At 38.1% G+C, this 16803-nt stretch overlaps 1 protein-coding gene across 1 annotated transcript in view; it reads left to right on the top strand.

Moving 5' to 3' along the window:
- Positions 1 to 16803, top strand: part of DSCAM (DS cell adhesion molecule) — a 389570-nt gene that overhangs the window by 163584 nt on the left and 209183 nt on the right. The gene's annotated exons all lie outside the window — the stretch shown is intronic.

Below are 16803 nucleotides of genomic sequence, written 5' to 3'. Positions count from 1 at the left end.
TATTGCCTTTTCCTGAGTTTAGCTCTTAAAACATGATTGCTCACTGACATGGTGCTCATTATACAAAACCTATGTGTTTCAACTCCTTACCTTCCTAATTGGTTACCTGAAACTGCAGCATCACCATTATTTGGTTTTGTTTTGTTTTTTGGTGGAGTGAGAAAGGGAGGGAATAATAGTCTCTGTTTTATTATTGTCTCTAAACCAATTGAAGACCAGGCTTCATTAGGAAGCAAGGAGGTTGAAAAGAGCTGGCTGCAGCAAGTTACTTGTTGCCTAGTGACACTATCAGACCTATAAACTCAGGCTTAACTCCAGTTCTTTTAACCCTCTGGAGTCCAGAAGCTGCATTTTACTAGTGGGCAATTCTTTTCTTGTCCAGTAAAGAACCCTATATTTCACACAAAAACAGTACTGTACCACTAGATGCCAGTAAGAATCAGAGAGACAGGAGGTGGACAGCTCACAAGTGAAATTACGACTTGGTTAGTTCTTTAATGTAGGACCAGAATAATTTTTTATGTCCCCTTCCAGCACAGCTGAACCTGGAAATGCTATGCAAATGCAACATGTAAATACAAGTGTGCAAACAACAACCCATCAATGAAAGCTGAAGGGAGCACTCTCTCTTGGGCTCTGACTTAACTCCTAATACCTAAGAATGCATGTTTCTCTCCTTGTAAATACATGCAATAGTTGTTTTCTGTAGTTCTGTTGCTTTGCCATAACGTGTCCATTGTTGGTGAGGGTTAACTGCCTTTTTCATTCGTAGAAGCTAGAAACCTCTCACTGAACCGCCACCAAATTAATGAGTGAGATGAGATGCTCATCTGCTGACAATTGCCAGGTGAAGGTTACAGGCAGAGGTGCTATATTTATGCTTCATAAAGCTGTTATTTAAGAACTACTACAGTCATAAGTGAAGCTATAGGAACTGATAGTTTAAGACATCAGTATTTTGGATAGTACGTGCTTTCATATCACAATAACATATAAAGTTGGCATTTGGTATTTTTCGTGTTGATTTAGTTTCAGTTGTTCTGCAAAGCAGTATTTTAAATTATAGGCAGCCTAGAAAATTAGCAAAAAAACTGATAGCTCAACTGCTGTCTGTCCACAGACTTGCCTCTTTGAAAATGATTTTTAGTACTACTAACTGTTACAGCAGTTAAATTTGGGAATTGTTTCAATTTGAAAACAGTAATCATATTCTTGGAGTAAGGGAAGTCTTTCAATCAGCAGTGGCAGGAGCAGCAGGACTTAGAAAATCTATCTTCTGTTGGAAGAGTACATATTAGATGCATATAACAAATTACAAAATTAGAGATCAAAAGGGGAACTGTTGACTCAAAGGTAAAGAAATGTATCAACTGGGATTCCCTTTTACCAGTCTATTCCTGTTTCCTGTAAAACATTTGAGTTATTCTACTATTGTTTGCTTTAAAGTGGTTGGGAATGAGCAACCCATAGGCCAGATGCCCACCTGTACAACCAGTGATGTTAACCTCTGCCTTCCCAGCACCCCACTTTAGCATCTTCCTGCAGGCTTGCGTGTCCTGTATTGCTTCTGCCCTCTCCTGAGGGGCCAGAGGGCTGTGCTGCCCACATGCCTCTCCACTAACCACCATTCTCCATCACATCCTGCCCAGCATTTAAGCAGAAATAAGGTTTCTGAGCTTGCTAACAGGACAGATGTACATGCAATTAAAAACCCCGTCAAGGCTTTCTGTGTGTGGGCCACAGGAGGTTTCAAGCATTCAGATGCCAGGGTAGAAAGGAAAGCAGTCATTGTTTTGTTTTTTTGTTTTCCTTTGTTCTCCTGAAAATTTCTTCAGCACCACTGAGATAGACAGGTTTTCTCAGGCTTTCCAAAGCACAGAGATGTGAATTTCTTGGTCCTTATCTTACTACTGGAAACTGTACGGCCGAGTTACACTGGTACTGTGCCAAAGTTAATTAGCCTGTGCTTCACCAAGCTGACTCAGATGTGGAAGCTGTGTAGTGCCATTAATTTGGCCGAATGACTGAGATCAACAAGCACAGTTGGACACAGACAACCTTGGGCAACTTAAGTTGAGAGCAATAGGGAAGACCAATTTTTGAACCCATTCCAAACCTTTCTGCTGACCGGGGGCATGAAAAGCCACAGTTTTGACCTAGGCTCACTGGAAAGTGAAATATTTCTCAGACTGATTTTTATGGAATGACCTGTTCCAAGGACCCTGAGCCCTGTGTACGTACTTCACACAGAGGAAGGTCAGACAGACAGTAACTATTAGAAATTAAACATAAAAGGAGTGCTAAACTTCTGCTTCATAAATTTTATTTTCTGCTGTTGTAGCCTGTTCTTTTTTGGGTATGGCTGGTTGGCAAGTAAAATGTTATTAGCATATAATGGTAGCCATTAATGTGGAAGTGACCAAAATTCCTTGTCCTGGTGATTGCTTTCTCAATAGGCAGAAAGAATTATCCTATATTTTACCTGCTAGCAAAAGCTTAGGAGCCATGGAATGCTGAAGCTTCCTCTGAAATTCTAGGGAATTTCTAGGTTTCTAATGGGATAAGACCTTTCAACACCATAAGGTAGACTTTCAGAAAACCGGTAGATCACCATTCAAAGCAGAGATAGTAATTGGCAGAGGCTGTATTTTCAAAATAGAGCTGGAAGCATTAATGCAAAGCAATGTACAATTTCATCTGGAATATTGTGTCAGGGTTGGTCATCCCCAGGAATAAATTCAAACTGCAGTAAGTGTAGAGAAGGCCTATTAGCAGGACTGCAGGATAAAGAATATCTCTTAGGAAATAATGTTAAAAGAGTGTGGTTAGTTTAATTTATTAGAATAAAAATGGCGGGGTAGGGGGAAATACAATTGCCCTCTCTAGATAGATAAATGTGAAAACATCACAAAGGGAAAAAAATATTTAAACCAGAGGTAAACATTGGTACAAACTGATCACAAATACATTTATTCTGGAAACTAGAAGAAGGCTTCCAGGCATCAGCAGAAGCAAAATTCTGAAACAGTCTTTAAAGAAAAAACAGTGTAGAGAAGAAACATATCTGTCTTTAGTATCTGTATTTCCTCAGTCTAGGAAGGCGATTATATATTGTTTTTGCCTCCTAGAGCAGAAATTGTGAAGGGTACAAAAAAAGTCCCTTCTACTTCCATGTTCTTCTGAACAATCTTTAAAAAAAAGTTGCATGAACAGAATGCAAGTGTCCTGTAGTGACCAAAAGGTATTTTGGGTCAAATAAGGTATTTTCTTCATTTTAACTGCAAGAGAGAATATGATAAATGGGCAAAAGATAAATTACCAGTTAAAGTAATGGAAAGAGAGTTGGAAACGTGGAAGATGCAGTTTATTGCAGTATAAATTAGTAAGACTTCTCTATAGCTATTCCAAAGCTATGCTGTCCTTCAAGTATTTCCATCCTGAGGAGGCTTTCTAAATGACTTATTGACACTGATTGGTATAAATCAGCATTCATAGCCTTGTATCCTATAAAAATAGGATTTTCTGATTAGATATCTGTTGTTTTTTGTCATGCTTATCTTTTCTCATTCCTTGGCTACATGATCCATTCATTTGGAATGGATTTTGGTAGGAAATAATTTTTCTGTCTGAGAAAAATTAGAACTTATTTTTTTTCCCTCGGCCTGAAATAAGGTATCAGTAGGATATGTTATTTGTTTGTGTGTGTGTCAGTCCAAGTTTTTCTCTCACAATATTTAAAAAAAATAGCTATAATTAGCTTAGATTTAAAAATGAAATACAATTTTGAATGAAAAATTTCTGTTTAAAAAAGTACCAGGTATGCCATCTGGACAGGTTCAGAACATCTTTTTTTTTAGGGAAAAGAACCCTAAAAATTAATCCAAATCAAGGTTTTAAAGTTTGTTTTACAAATTACTATACTCCAGTGAAATACTGTTTTCCCTGCAGAGTTCTTATCCAGCTCTATACTGTGTCTCTGAACAACTCACGTTCCTCAAATAGTTCTGCCTTTTTTATTGTCTGGACCATCTGTTCTGCTGTGAGCAGCTACTATTTTGAGCCTTCTCCTTTTAAGTACAAATTTCAGATTAAATTAAGCCTTTGTAAAAGCCAAAATTATTACGAAAGCATGTTCATAAATGTTGATGTGCTTCTGTTTTTTGTTTTTTAAAAAGCCTTTTCAGAAATTTCAGACTCTAATGATAGCACAGCCCTACTAATGATACCAGTGTGAAGGATGGAAGGATGTAATCGTTCTTGAACTGTCTCTGAGCGGTGCATTTTAATAAGTAGCTTATAAATCTTTTTTAAAAAAATGTTAGCTGAAAATAATAAAACAAATTTTGAAAATGTATTTTGGTGACAACCCATTAGAGAATGCAGTTATTCATGGCGCCATTGCAATGACAAATACAAAGCAGAGAAATTAAGGTTGGGGCAGCAATTGTCATGCATATCTGATGGCACTCAAGCATTTGCAGGCCTGCATGCCTTCCCACACAGCTAGTAAATCATCTTTCATTAAGATTTCATGAGAGATGTAGTGAATGACACATGAAGAACTCATGGAGTCTACTGCCAGCTCTCCAGCTGATTCGCCACTCATAATTCTGTTTATGTCACAGCCTGTAAGGGTAAGTCTACATTGTCCAGTTCAGTGGCATATGGAGATAGGTGAGCTAGTCTAGATACTGGAAATGTTACAGACTTATGAGCTCAGCACTTGGCCTGGACAAATTTATCCTCCTTCTCTTGGTCAGTACCCTTTCTAATATCTGGATTAGTTCGGGGAAATGTACATGGCAGAATATTCAGTAGTCTAGACATGCTCTTACTATCCAAGAAATCTTTTTACTAAATGTGGAGACCATGTATGGATGCATTGTTACGGACACAGCAGCAGAGTGGCTGCAGCATGTCCACATAGGCAGAAGGAGGAGGAGATAAAATGAGTGACAGAATTTAGGCCTCTAATATAGGACAGTTAAGTTTCAGTTTTGACACTGTGTTTTGAAGTCAAAACTGTAAGTTAGTAACTAGATTCAACCATGATAAAATAGCATCATTGTCTAATACCCACTAGTGTAACATGACAACTTTTCTAATTTCAAACCCATTCAATTGAATTAGGGTCGTTCCGTAATGCCATTGACTCTGGATGAGAACTGGGATTTCAGCTCCCTCTTACCCTCACTTTGATCTACAACTTTGTGTAGCTTAAAACATGAACATTACTTCTCAGATACGGTTCCCCAATTCAGGAGTAGGACTTAAAAATTTTGATTCCACTGCCGCTGGTTATGTAGCGTCTCTGCAGGATACTTCTAAAGCAGGAGGGCAGCATCTTCTCCTCCCTCTTCCTTTGCACTTTACAGTTACACGTACAGGCAAAGTGGGGGAATCTGCACCTGTGGTCTGGTAAATGAATAATGTGGATCTGATAGTATATGTGAAATAGTGTGGAGATCTTGGTATAATTATTGTAAGGATATTTTTTTTTGCTTGGAGAATTTATTTGGGTGTTATTTTGAATGTCAAATTATTATTTGTTTTAGTTTTATTTTTTTCTACTATTTCTTCCATGCTGAAGCTGCTCTAGTGCGAACAGTTGTTCCTAGCTTGAAATTGAGAAAACTGTACCAGTTTGCCTGCTTACACTTGGAAATGCGTGCTGGTGTACTTACACAGCATTTGTAACCAGAAGAAATGTTCATTGTAAATCAGCTTTATGGTTAATGTCCAACTCATAGGAAAAATAGCATCAGCAGAATTGTTTTATTCAAAAACACTTTTTGTCTGAAAGGGTTTTATTTTCCTATAGGTTCCACTCAGAGTTCATTAGTGCACGCGCACACACACACACACACACACACACGCACACACACGTACCTGATTGATTGTCTTCTGTTTGACATACTAATATAAAACTCAGAAAGATACTGCATGTAAATGGAATATATCCAGCAGTTCCTCCCTTATGGGAAAGCTCTAAGATTAAAGCTCTGAATTACCTAAATAATATCAACTACTGCTTATTTTTGCAGTCTATGAGCAGTGAAACATGGTGTTAATTTATCCCTCACTAGCTGAAAACTTAATGCATCACGTCTTGGTTTATTTGCCCCATTTGTGAAATTGTCGTTGAATGTTTTGCAAATAAAATGCTCTGTCATTGTGATTTCAATAACTTAGTGATGCACAAAAACATAATATAAAGTCATTTTATCAATTTTCTTGATACCTAAGCAAAGAGAAATCCCAAGCAGGCAAAATATACTATCTAATGTGCTACTCAGTAAGACTATTTTAATATAAGAATAAGCATGTTAAACTGCTTGAGCATTTGTCAGCAGCGCAGGAGAGATTAGTGGATTAAATCCACAAGCCCCAGTGTGGGGGGGGTTTTCCTGGTATCTCAGATCCTCTAGTGCTGTGGCATTTCTACCACATTTGGGCATGGACCCTTCATCGTACAGCTTGGTACTGTAGTTCCACCTAAACCTGTATGCAGCAGTACCAGCTTGTTGCTTCCAAAAATCTGCATCTCTTCTCACTTCACCTCCTTCAAAATTTGAGCAGGCTTAGAGCATGTCAGTAGTTGAGCAGGTAGCTGCTGAAGAAAACTGACACTTCTGCTCTAAGTGGTTTTATAGATGACACTTAAAAACTTGCGGTTTTAGACCTGCATCCCATCAAAATGATGAAAACTTTGAGAAAGCAAAGCCTTCTGGTAGCACAGCTACTACCTGACCCCGGTTTGGCTGCTTCTGTGGGGCTTTAATTGGAGGGATTAACTGGCAGTAGTCCGATAGCCTTGGGTTTTGTGACAAATAGTCAGTTATTTTTTGATTTTGTAACAGATTCAGCTAGCTACAATTCCTTCAAATGCTTCCCGACACGAGAAATGCTTCTTCCAGCTGAAATGTAGTATATATAGTATAAGATATTACTGATTATTGTTTGGTACTGGCAAGTTATTCTTTGTCCCACCTTAATATATCATACTTTAGAAAGCAGTTAAGGTACTCAGAAACAGGTTATTAGGTGCTCTCTGTGCATAATTTTGACCCTGAGACAAATGGGATGGATATGAGTTTTTGGGATATACAGGAGAATGATGGAGCTCTTTATACTCTTTGTTTCTCATGTGATCTGTTAGTCTCCAGGTTTCTTTTCTGTTTAGCTGTTGTTCTCGAGTGATAATAAACAGATGATATCTAAGTAAATAGCAATGAGTGGCCCTTGACAGCTTTATTATTGCTATTATGTTATGGTACATTAAGTTTTTAATGAAATAAAATATGGCAGATTGCCAAATTATGTGATGATAATTTCAGGAAGCTGTAAACAGGTTACTCAGTACTTTGTAATTGCTGCAGGTAATTTAACATTCAAGATACTTCCACCCACTGATAGTAATTAAGATTGTTTTGGCTATATGCATTGATTATGAGTCTCTGATCAAGAGAATCTTTCATTTTCTTTCAGGCACTGTTTCACACTTAGTATTTTACTCTGCTAAGAGCAAATCTTGCCTTTTTTTTCACGTCATGGAATGTTTCAGAGGAAAATATTGTAACAATATGTAATTTAACTGAATAATCTTGCTGCATGTGACTGGAGTTTTGCTGTCAGCGAGAGCTATACTTATGTTTAAAATGGAAATTTCCTTTATGGGGCTGCCTAGCGGAAAGTGGTCTTCTGAAGAGTGCAATTTTTAATCCTAATTAGGCCAAGACAAAGCCTTCTGTGCTCCTAAACCTTGCATTAAGCTTGTATGGGAGAAAGCAGCCAACCTGGCAGATGTATGGAGATGCTGTCAAAATAACCAAAAAATGCAGGATGTTCTGTATGCCCAGAGTCCATATAAAAAGTGACTGCAAGCAGACTTGGGTGAAAGACTCACATGAACGCGGGTGCCACGCAGGGAGCGGTGTTACCTGAGGGGCTGAGGGCCGTCCCTGGGGAGGCGCGCAGAGATGCGGGTGCTGCTGGCAGGACGCGAGCGGGCTCTGGTGGAGCAGCCCTGTTGTGGGGCTGGTTTCTCATGCACGCAGCCAGCAGCGCAGTGCTGCGTGGAGGCACGTCGTGGGAAAATTCACAGGTGGTTTTTTTTCACATCTCTGTCGCAAATTGGGATGGAAATCAAGGGTCAGGCTTTTTGCTTTCAGCAAAGCTGAGGCCTGACCCCCTTGATCCATGGTTTCCACCTGCAGCCTGGGCACCAGAATACTAACTGCAGTCGGCGCTGGTTAACAACCAAAGCCAAACTGTGGCAAGGCTTGAAATCTTCAGTAGCAGTGAATCTGAATGAGGTTGCAAGCCACGGGCTTGCCTGCCCCAGCCAAAAGTGACAACGTAAGCATCCACCCAACCAGAAACATGACCAAACTTCAGCAATCCCAACTTTGATAACAGCAGATGATCCTAAGCGACCCGAGTTAGAAGAGAGTATAATTCAGTTACCGTGGCAATATCTTCTGTACCTGCTAGACTTTTATAACTTGCTAGAGTTTAAGCCCACACAAGGAGAAATAGCACTGCAGTGTTACTATGGCAACGGCAGGGACCTCTCAACACCTCTCTCGCTAATAGTGACAAATGGTACTTATTACATCAGCACTAATTTCATCCGATCCCTTTCAGATGAAGATACTTAGTCCTGGCTGATCAAATTGTGTCGCTGTAATTACTGAGAACAGACCTTATTAAATGACAGCACTCCTTACTCATTGCCTCGTCTCATGCTGAAGCTTATCACTTTTTGAGTTTTTTCTGACTTTTGATGGCGTGTTTTGCTGGCTTCAGGGTGTGTGCCCCACTCGAGAGCTGTGATTTTTTACATAGATTATGGACAGTGTAGATAATCAGCAACAGGCTGCCTCTCATTTTTATGTTTTTAATATATACAAAAAGATGAAAGGCAGACTTTCAGCACTCATGACGCAAATCTGCTAAGTCCATATGAAACTGCACAGTCCCTTTTACAAAAATACTTGTTTGTGGAAAGTAGCATAATTTAGGTTAAGGTTGCTGTATTTAGTAGAAAGCACAAGTGGCAGTTATACTCGTGTTACACCACTTAATGTTCCTGAGTCACTAAAAGACTTATGTTACTGAATTTGTATAAAGCATAGAAAATGACCCAGAGAGAAGTTTGGACTGGAAATCCGGAGGGTGCAGGCTAGTCTCTGCCACAGGCATGGGACTGATGCTGGCATCCTGGGTGTGATTTTTCCACACAGCGTGCGCTCCAGTTTGCAAGGGCAATGGGTAGTCCTCTGCAGAGGAGATCGTGCTTTGCAGGACATCAGGATGCTCCACTCAGATCAGGACCCCCTTGTCCCATATAAACTTGAATAGATGTGCTCTGCCCCGCACACCTTTCAAATTTAGGTTGCTGTCATGGTTTTCCTGCTCTTTGAGGTGATGTTGATGCAACTGTTTCTTTCTGGCTTGCAGATTCACCTTTCTTTTCTGAAGATGGGATGGCAGGTTTTAGTATGATGACCTTTTGCTTTAGAATAAGAAAAGGAGAACATAGAATAGGCCTTTAAAAAAGAATGGCCTTTTGTTTTAAAGTAAAACAGGGGGAAAAAGGAAATCTAAGTAGCAGTGATATTAGCACTTAAATTCAGAAACTGTTTTGAAAGAAACAAGTCTTAATATAGTCTGACAAGTAGCACAGCATCTCACAGGAGAGAGAGAATTTTAAAATAAGAATGTCCATCATTGCTGCCACAGTCTTTAAAATGAGAATTACTTCTCTTTTACATAGGTCACTGGGCAACATATGTATAGCTATTATTTTTCATAAAGTTATCACTTTCACATTATAATAAAACTTCATGATTATTTGTAGTACTATTGTTTAGTCATCTCCTTAAATGACAAAATCAGGTGAGACTCTTCTTTTTCTTTGCTTTCCACAGCAAATGCATGTCTGTTTAAGGGATAATAATGTTCATTTTGTTGTTAAATGAAGTAATGCCAAATCCATTCACAGTATTATTATGAAAAAGAGAAAGTCTTAAGTAGAATGATGGCAAATTTAAAATTCTGTGGCAACTAGTTTTGGACACAGTTAGCAATATGTGGGACATACTGAAGGGCATCTATAAATGCAACATTGCTCATATCAACCTTTATCAGAGTCGTTTTAGCAAAGTTACATTTTGTAGCAATGGAAAAGTGTTTAGTTGGGCTGAGGATGATAAATTGTCTGTGTCCAATAGCCATTTAAAGGTTAAAGTGATATCAGATGATACCAGTGATATCATCTTTAAATTTTTTTTAATTTTATATCGAGTTTTAGTAATTCCATAGCCGTCTTCTTGTCTTCTCTGCTAGACTGAATTCTAATGTATTAGGTAATGTATATGCAAAGAATTTATAATGAAAATTAGGAAATGATTCTGAAATTAGACTTATAAATTATATTTAGGAATGGAATGTTTACAGCATTTTTTTAGTGTTTTTTTTTAGTTTTGAAGAAAAACAAACACAACTGATATGCTAAATTCCATAAATGCATGCAAAAATAATTAAGAAGAAGCTATTTATGTGTTCATTTGATGGACAGTAAGGCAGAAAAAGTAGTGCTACCAAAAAACTTGGTAATCAAGAATTTTCCAAGTCAGTCAGAGTAAAACTTTTTTTTTGGTCTTTGTTAAACTCTTAAGTGTTTGAATAACTGATATTATAATGCTTTTCATATCAGTGACTCTTTCCTCCTTATTTATCTTTTAGCTAAAACACAGAGATTTTAGTTCAAGTTGTTTCCGAACTGAATAAACTAAAACTCAGGTTATATTTCTTACATAAGCTGGCTGAGAAAATAAAGTTATATCCAGTTTTTGGAGAACACAAACTGCTGGATTTATGTAATTTTCTGGTCTACTTTCCCACCTAGTGAATTGCATGAGGGACATTATAAGAATTTAGATATTGGGAGAAAATGTGTTTTTTTACTGAGTGAAAAATGAGTTTGAAAAACACAGGTGATGTCTTCTGGTATGATGTAGTTTTTTACAACTGAATGAAATTTTTAAGATTTACACTTGTGACCATAATCTGATTCACATTTAATTTTGAAAATAATGTGGGGGTATACAACTATAATCTGTTTATGTCAAAGAAGAACTATAGATAGTTGTAAGGATTTTAGTGTCTTTTGAAGTCTAGCCAATAACACAAAGTTTTGAAGTGTTTGATTTTGTTGACTAAATTCTTTTCAGACTATTAACAGAATTACTCATGTAATGTGAAACTGCAGTATGACCAGTTGATACATTATCTTGGAGCTCTGTTCAAAGGAGTATGAACAGTATGTGTAGCTCCTCTATACAAATTCCATAAGGTCAGCAAAAACCTTTTCCCCAGGAACTGCTTTCAACTCAACTTCTCCTTCTAAACCTCATTTTCTATATATCAGACATATTTTTCCAGTTGCTGTTTTATTTTGCTGTAGCTCTCTGAGCAAGATTCATATAGATTCTCTAGCAATAGGTAATAATCAATTCACAAATATGAGAGTAATTTCTAGGCCCTTTGCTTAGAGTTCTTCTCATTTTCTCACATAGTTTTATCTTTCGCCAGCTGTCAGTTCCTTTTCTCCTCTGTTGGCTTTGAGCTTCATCAGTTCCAAAAAGTAAACATTTCTTTTTAAATTATTTGGTAAGTCCTCTTACTATAAATCTTTTCTATTATTTTAATATTTACAAAACAAGTAGCTTAAGATATGCTAGGAGTTAAGTTTTCAGTTTGGGTTTTTTTTCTTTTATTACACAGGAGTTGGGTGGGATGTTGTAGCACTAACTGTAGGCCATATATGAAGCCCATTGAAGCCAAGCACCTGAATCCCAGGAACTGCAGTGCATTCTGAATTAAGCTGCTGCAAGTCAGGTGAGGGAGAGAGTCTGGGATGTTTTCAAATGTCTGGAAGATGGAAGCAACTGTATTTTGTATTAGATCAATACTTGCCTAATTTTTATATGGCTGATTTTCATTCATGTTAAGGAAGTTCTCCTGTATGTGTGCAACTATTTCAGATTGCTGCATAGCATACATAGATTCCATGCCTACCATGCAATTTTTTTTATCTTCATTTAATTACTGGAACATAACAGTGGTATTTCAAGGCAATGACATTTGGTCGGTCCTTTGGGAAAACACAGCCACAAATCATCTCAACACAAGAGTAGGTCAACTGGTAATAATCAAGTCATATTCATAACTCATTGGAAATAGACTATTCTGAAATTGCTACCTGGTATAGAACTAATGCCTCATTAATCAGAAATACATCAACCTAAGAACACTAGTTGTGTCAGCTAGAATTATGAATGAGATTACAGGGAATTCAATGTACGCTGTTCCGTCTACGTAGATGCATTCTTGTGTAGCCTCTTACATGCTTAGAGGACTTGTTTTAATCACTGGAATGTGATATGAACCTGCAAGTATGCAAAAAAATGACTTGGGTAAGAAAGCAAGCTATGTGGCTTTGCATACTGAAATTGTATAAATAGCCTGATAAAGCAACTTTCTTTACGGTATTTCTCAAGACAGAGATTAACTTCATTTCAAATGAGTGAATCCCAAAGTCCTGCCTGGAATAGAATTTACACTGGAGAAAAGAAGGAGCTTGGCTAGAGCAGAAAGGACCTCAGGACTTGGCCCACTCTAATGTTTAGAATATCTATTTGTCTAAACTGAATTGCATGTAAAAAGCCAGCTTTTTCTGTGCTTTGGGCAGCATGCAAGGCAGCTCTTATATGTAAGCCAGCCACCCACTGTGTTCACATAATGCTGAGTCTAATCTAAAATACTTAACCATTCAGCAAAACTGCATATTTGGGCTCAGCAAAATTACACAGCTACTGGTTCAAAGAGAGCACAAGTCCCTCATGGAAACATGCAATCTACACAGGGGTACTTAAAGTCACAAAGTAGCAATTGTGTCAAGGCCTTAGACAAAATTGGAAAAGAAACTGGTCCAGCTTTATGCAGGCATTTTGGCAACTACAATGAAACAGGGCAAAATTGTCTTGCCTAATTCTTTAGCTACCTTAAGTAAGCAAGATCCTTACATTTTCACCAGTAGGTTCTGTAAACATCCAAACTTCTGGTTGCGTATATGTCCAAAATTACCTCCCATTTAACAGTCTTCTGGCTCCTCTGCTGCACCTGAGCCTTTCAAAGACCTCACCTGAAGACGGAGCTTTGAGACGTGGTTTGGGCATTTGAACTCTGTACGAACACATAACAACCAGGGCCACTTTTGATCCACATTACAGCTGCAGAGAATGCTTCTCTTCTCCTTCGTGCAGGTGCTCAGTGGTCAGAGCACTTACCCTGGCTGTGGGAAACCTCTAAGATCAGCTCCCACCAAATTTTGCCTAGTCTGAATACAAGTACAAATACTAACTTTCTGGAGAAAAGTGTCTCTTTCATAATGAGAATTTGACATTCATTGATATAAAAGAGGGAGAGCAACCAAAATTATCTGCATCAGTAGTGGTCATCTCTAATGTTGCTTGTACTTTTCACCCTGTAACTGTTTTAGTGTCATGTGTGTTATTACATAGACAGCTCTGTGCTCTACCTGCGGAAGCAGGTACCTAGAAATAAATTGCAAGGCATAGCACCATAATTTCTGCAGGTGATCAACAGAGTACCTACCTGACAGCTTAGCTCTTCTGGAATCTTTACGCTGCCTGTGTTTCTCCTAAGAGGACCACATATACCTAGCGCACTGCTCTCCCGTTGCTGCCTCTGGGCTGTTCTTGAAATTTGCTTCCTAGTCACTGAGCCTTTTGGGTAGCTCTGTGCTGAACAGCACCACCTCAGTACATCTGTGCACCCTGCTGTAGGACTCTTTCATGGATTTAACATTTATGCACCCCCCACATCTCAGATTCTGACTTTTCCTTGCAAGGCTGAAGTTGGCCTTAGAAGAAAAGATACAGACTTTTCTTAAGGTGGTGAAAGCCTTGAAAGGTAAATGTTTGATAAGCTCTATGTAGCAGGGAAATGCTTCAGTAGCCTTTTGATACAGGCATCCCATCTGCATTGCACGTACGTGCACAGGCAACCCACATAAGGTTGCCTTTTCTGTCTGTGACTCACACAGGGAATAGTTTAGCTTATCACTGAAATCCAGCTGTCCGTATTCTGTTGATTTTTTGAAAATACTCTCAGGTTATGTCTAAATTGTAATCAAAGAGTATTTCTGAGCTCCTGTGTCCAGGTGCGTGCCCTGACCAGCATTGGCTCCAAATCAAGGCGATACCCGAGTGCCTGCTGTTGTCAGCTTCCCCTTGACCCCAGTGGTTTGCCACTGAACAGAAGCTAGATCAGGATCTTGAAGCATAAAATAGCATGCATCTACTTTCTCAGCATCCTTGAGATACCCTGTGATATAAAATCTTCTGTATAAAAGAAAATTTTGCTCTATAATAACATTTCAGAACCATATTGATACTGTGAAGACTCACTGTGGAAGAGAATTTCAGCTGACTCGCAATGAAATGGCAGAAAAGATGTACAGTGTAGGACTTCAGTAAGCTAATTATTATGGGGTTTGGTTTTAAAACCACAAGTAGATTAAGCACTGAGCTTAAGCAAATTCTTTCATTCCCCCATGACTTTGAATATTGATGGAAATACTGTGTTGCTATGGACATGTGAAATTAAAGCATCATATAAATACTAGCTTGAGCCTTTTGCAAAATATAATCAATTAATTCATTTATTTTTCTTCTCAATACAGAAAGTGAGTGTCTAGTTGTGCCATATTAATACTTCAATCTTTCTATTAGCCCAGTGGCTTCAAGAATATTTGTACCAAAAAATAAGCTTTCTGTAATTAAAATATTAAACATCTGGAATCCCCACAGTATCACATTTCTAATATTTTCCTGCTGAACTATTGCAGTCTAAGATTGCTGAGGTTTGTTGAGTGTTTTAGTCTCTGACTGCAAGTTAGTTTGCTTGGAAGATAATGGTATTTTTGACAGAAGGAGGTAAAAGCAAAAAAGGTGAGTCATTCTACACTTCTTTGGTGCTGATTTTCAGGAATGGGTTTTAAAACAGCCCTGCTATTTGACTGTCCTTTGATGATACAAATGTAAGTGAATTTGGGTACCAATTCTAAAAAAGGCAATCCCTGTACAGTACGTATTAACCATTGTAGCAACGGTTAGTTTATTTATAAAACCATATCATCTTCGTACCTATGATTGACAAAATTATGGAGGATTGTAAAAATTCAGAACACGTGCTGTTTTTCCTCTTCTGTTTCCCTTTGGCAGCGTATGTTGATTTAATACATACTTAGTGCACTTTCTCCTTACAAGCAGTGTTTCTGAGGAAACGGCACTATGTTTGGCAAATGTTTGGCAAATGTCTTTTACAAAATATATGTAGCTTAATAGATGTAATAAAAATGAAAACATTGAGTGTGAATTAAAAAAATGAATAAATAAGAAAGCATTCTGAATGTGCTTTCTTGTCATCTGCATTGACAAAATGGCTGATATGTATGGTGCTGTGCTTTCTATAAGGATTCCGTATATTATGAATTTTATATGTGTCTTTAAATATGTATTCTGTTACTGATGAGAAGTCAAAAAGTTAAAGGTAGTATTTTATGCCATGGCCATATAAAGATATTCTATTGTTGGGAAACTAGAATGATTAATATTGCAACAGCTTTTAACAGTGCTTCACAAAATTAATTAATTAATTAACTAAGCTTTTGCTAGAGATCCTCAGGCCCTGTCATTTTTTGCTGTGTAGCCCTCTAGGTTTTTCGAAGAGCAGGTTTCTTTTGCTTTAGGCTCAGCATAGCCTGCTCTGGGCCCTGTGTCACTGTTCAGCTCTGATGACTGTTGACATAAAGGGATGTGTTTAAATGAGTTTTTAAGTACTAAATTTCCAGTTTCTATATTCGTACTGCCATTGCCTAATTTAGATGTGGTACCTACTAGCATGTCTAAGTTAGGTACTGACACTAAGCAGCTGAAGCAAGTTACCTATATCAGGCTGGTGAAACCTGGCTCTCCGGGCAGTCACCTGGAAAGAATCAGGTCTGCTGCTTGATTTAGACACCTATGATATGCAACCCAAATATGACACTATATGCCTAAGTAAGAACAGCAATGCTGAACTGCACTCCTCATGGTTAATGTCCACAGCCTTTCCAAATGATCCTAAGATGGATTCATACTTATTTGAAATACTGCATTTTAGGGGAATGGCTGTGCTGTGGAACTGAATGCAAGACACCAAGCTACTGGATTTCTCAGGTTTTTTTCCTTTGTTCAAGGGAAAGTCTGTATGTGGGAGCAATTTTGGTTCATGGTAGAAAAGAAATTTGGTAAAGAAGAGAAGCTTCTCGTTAAATCAGCAGCAAAAGCGAAAATTAAATCAGCTGCTAAAAGGGAAAAATGCATTTCTAATTTTGTGTTTGTGGGAGATTATTTCTATCTATGCCTGTGCTCTTAAAAGCTATGGGCACTTCTTACAGACATCTTTGGTTGACTGTGCTGGTAGAATATTCTGCTATTATCTGCTGAGCTAGAGTGAAGCCAGCTCGCAGGAAGGGGTGACCCTGTGTGAGGACAAAGACCTTGTTCACCATTTCTCTGTAAGCAACCCATTATATAGAGGTACATATGATGTGAACTGTGGAAAGTGCATGCTAATGAACAAACTGGAAAGGAATAAAAGAACTTTAAACTGAAAGAAAAATATAAGAGATACCCATTGATCAGTGGTTTTACTTTTTCTTAGTGATAT

The sequence above is a fragment of the Dromaius novaehollandiae genome, chromosome 1 (genome assembly GCF_036370855.1).
Source record: "Dromaius novaehollandiae isolate bDroNov1 chromosome 1, bDroNov1.hap1, whole genome shotgun sequence".
NCBI classification, from domain to species: domain Eukaryota; kingdom Metazoa; phylum Chordata; class Aves; order Casuariiformes; family Dromaiidae; genus Dromaius; species Dromaius novaehollandiae.
The sequence above is the reverse complement of the archived record's forward strand: the minus strand, read 5'-3'. Positions and strand labels throughout refer to the sequence as shown.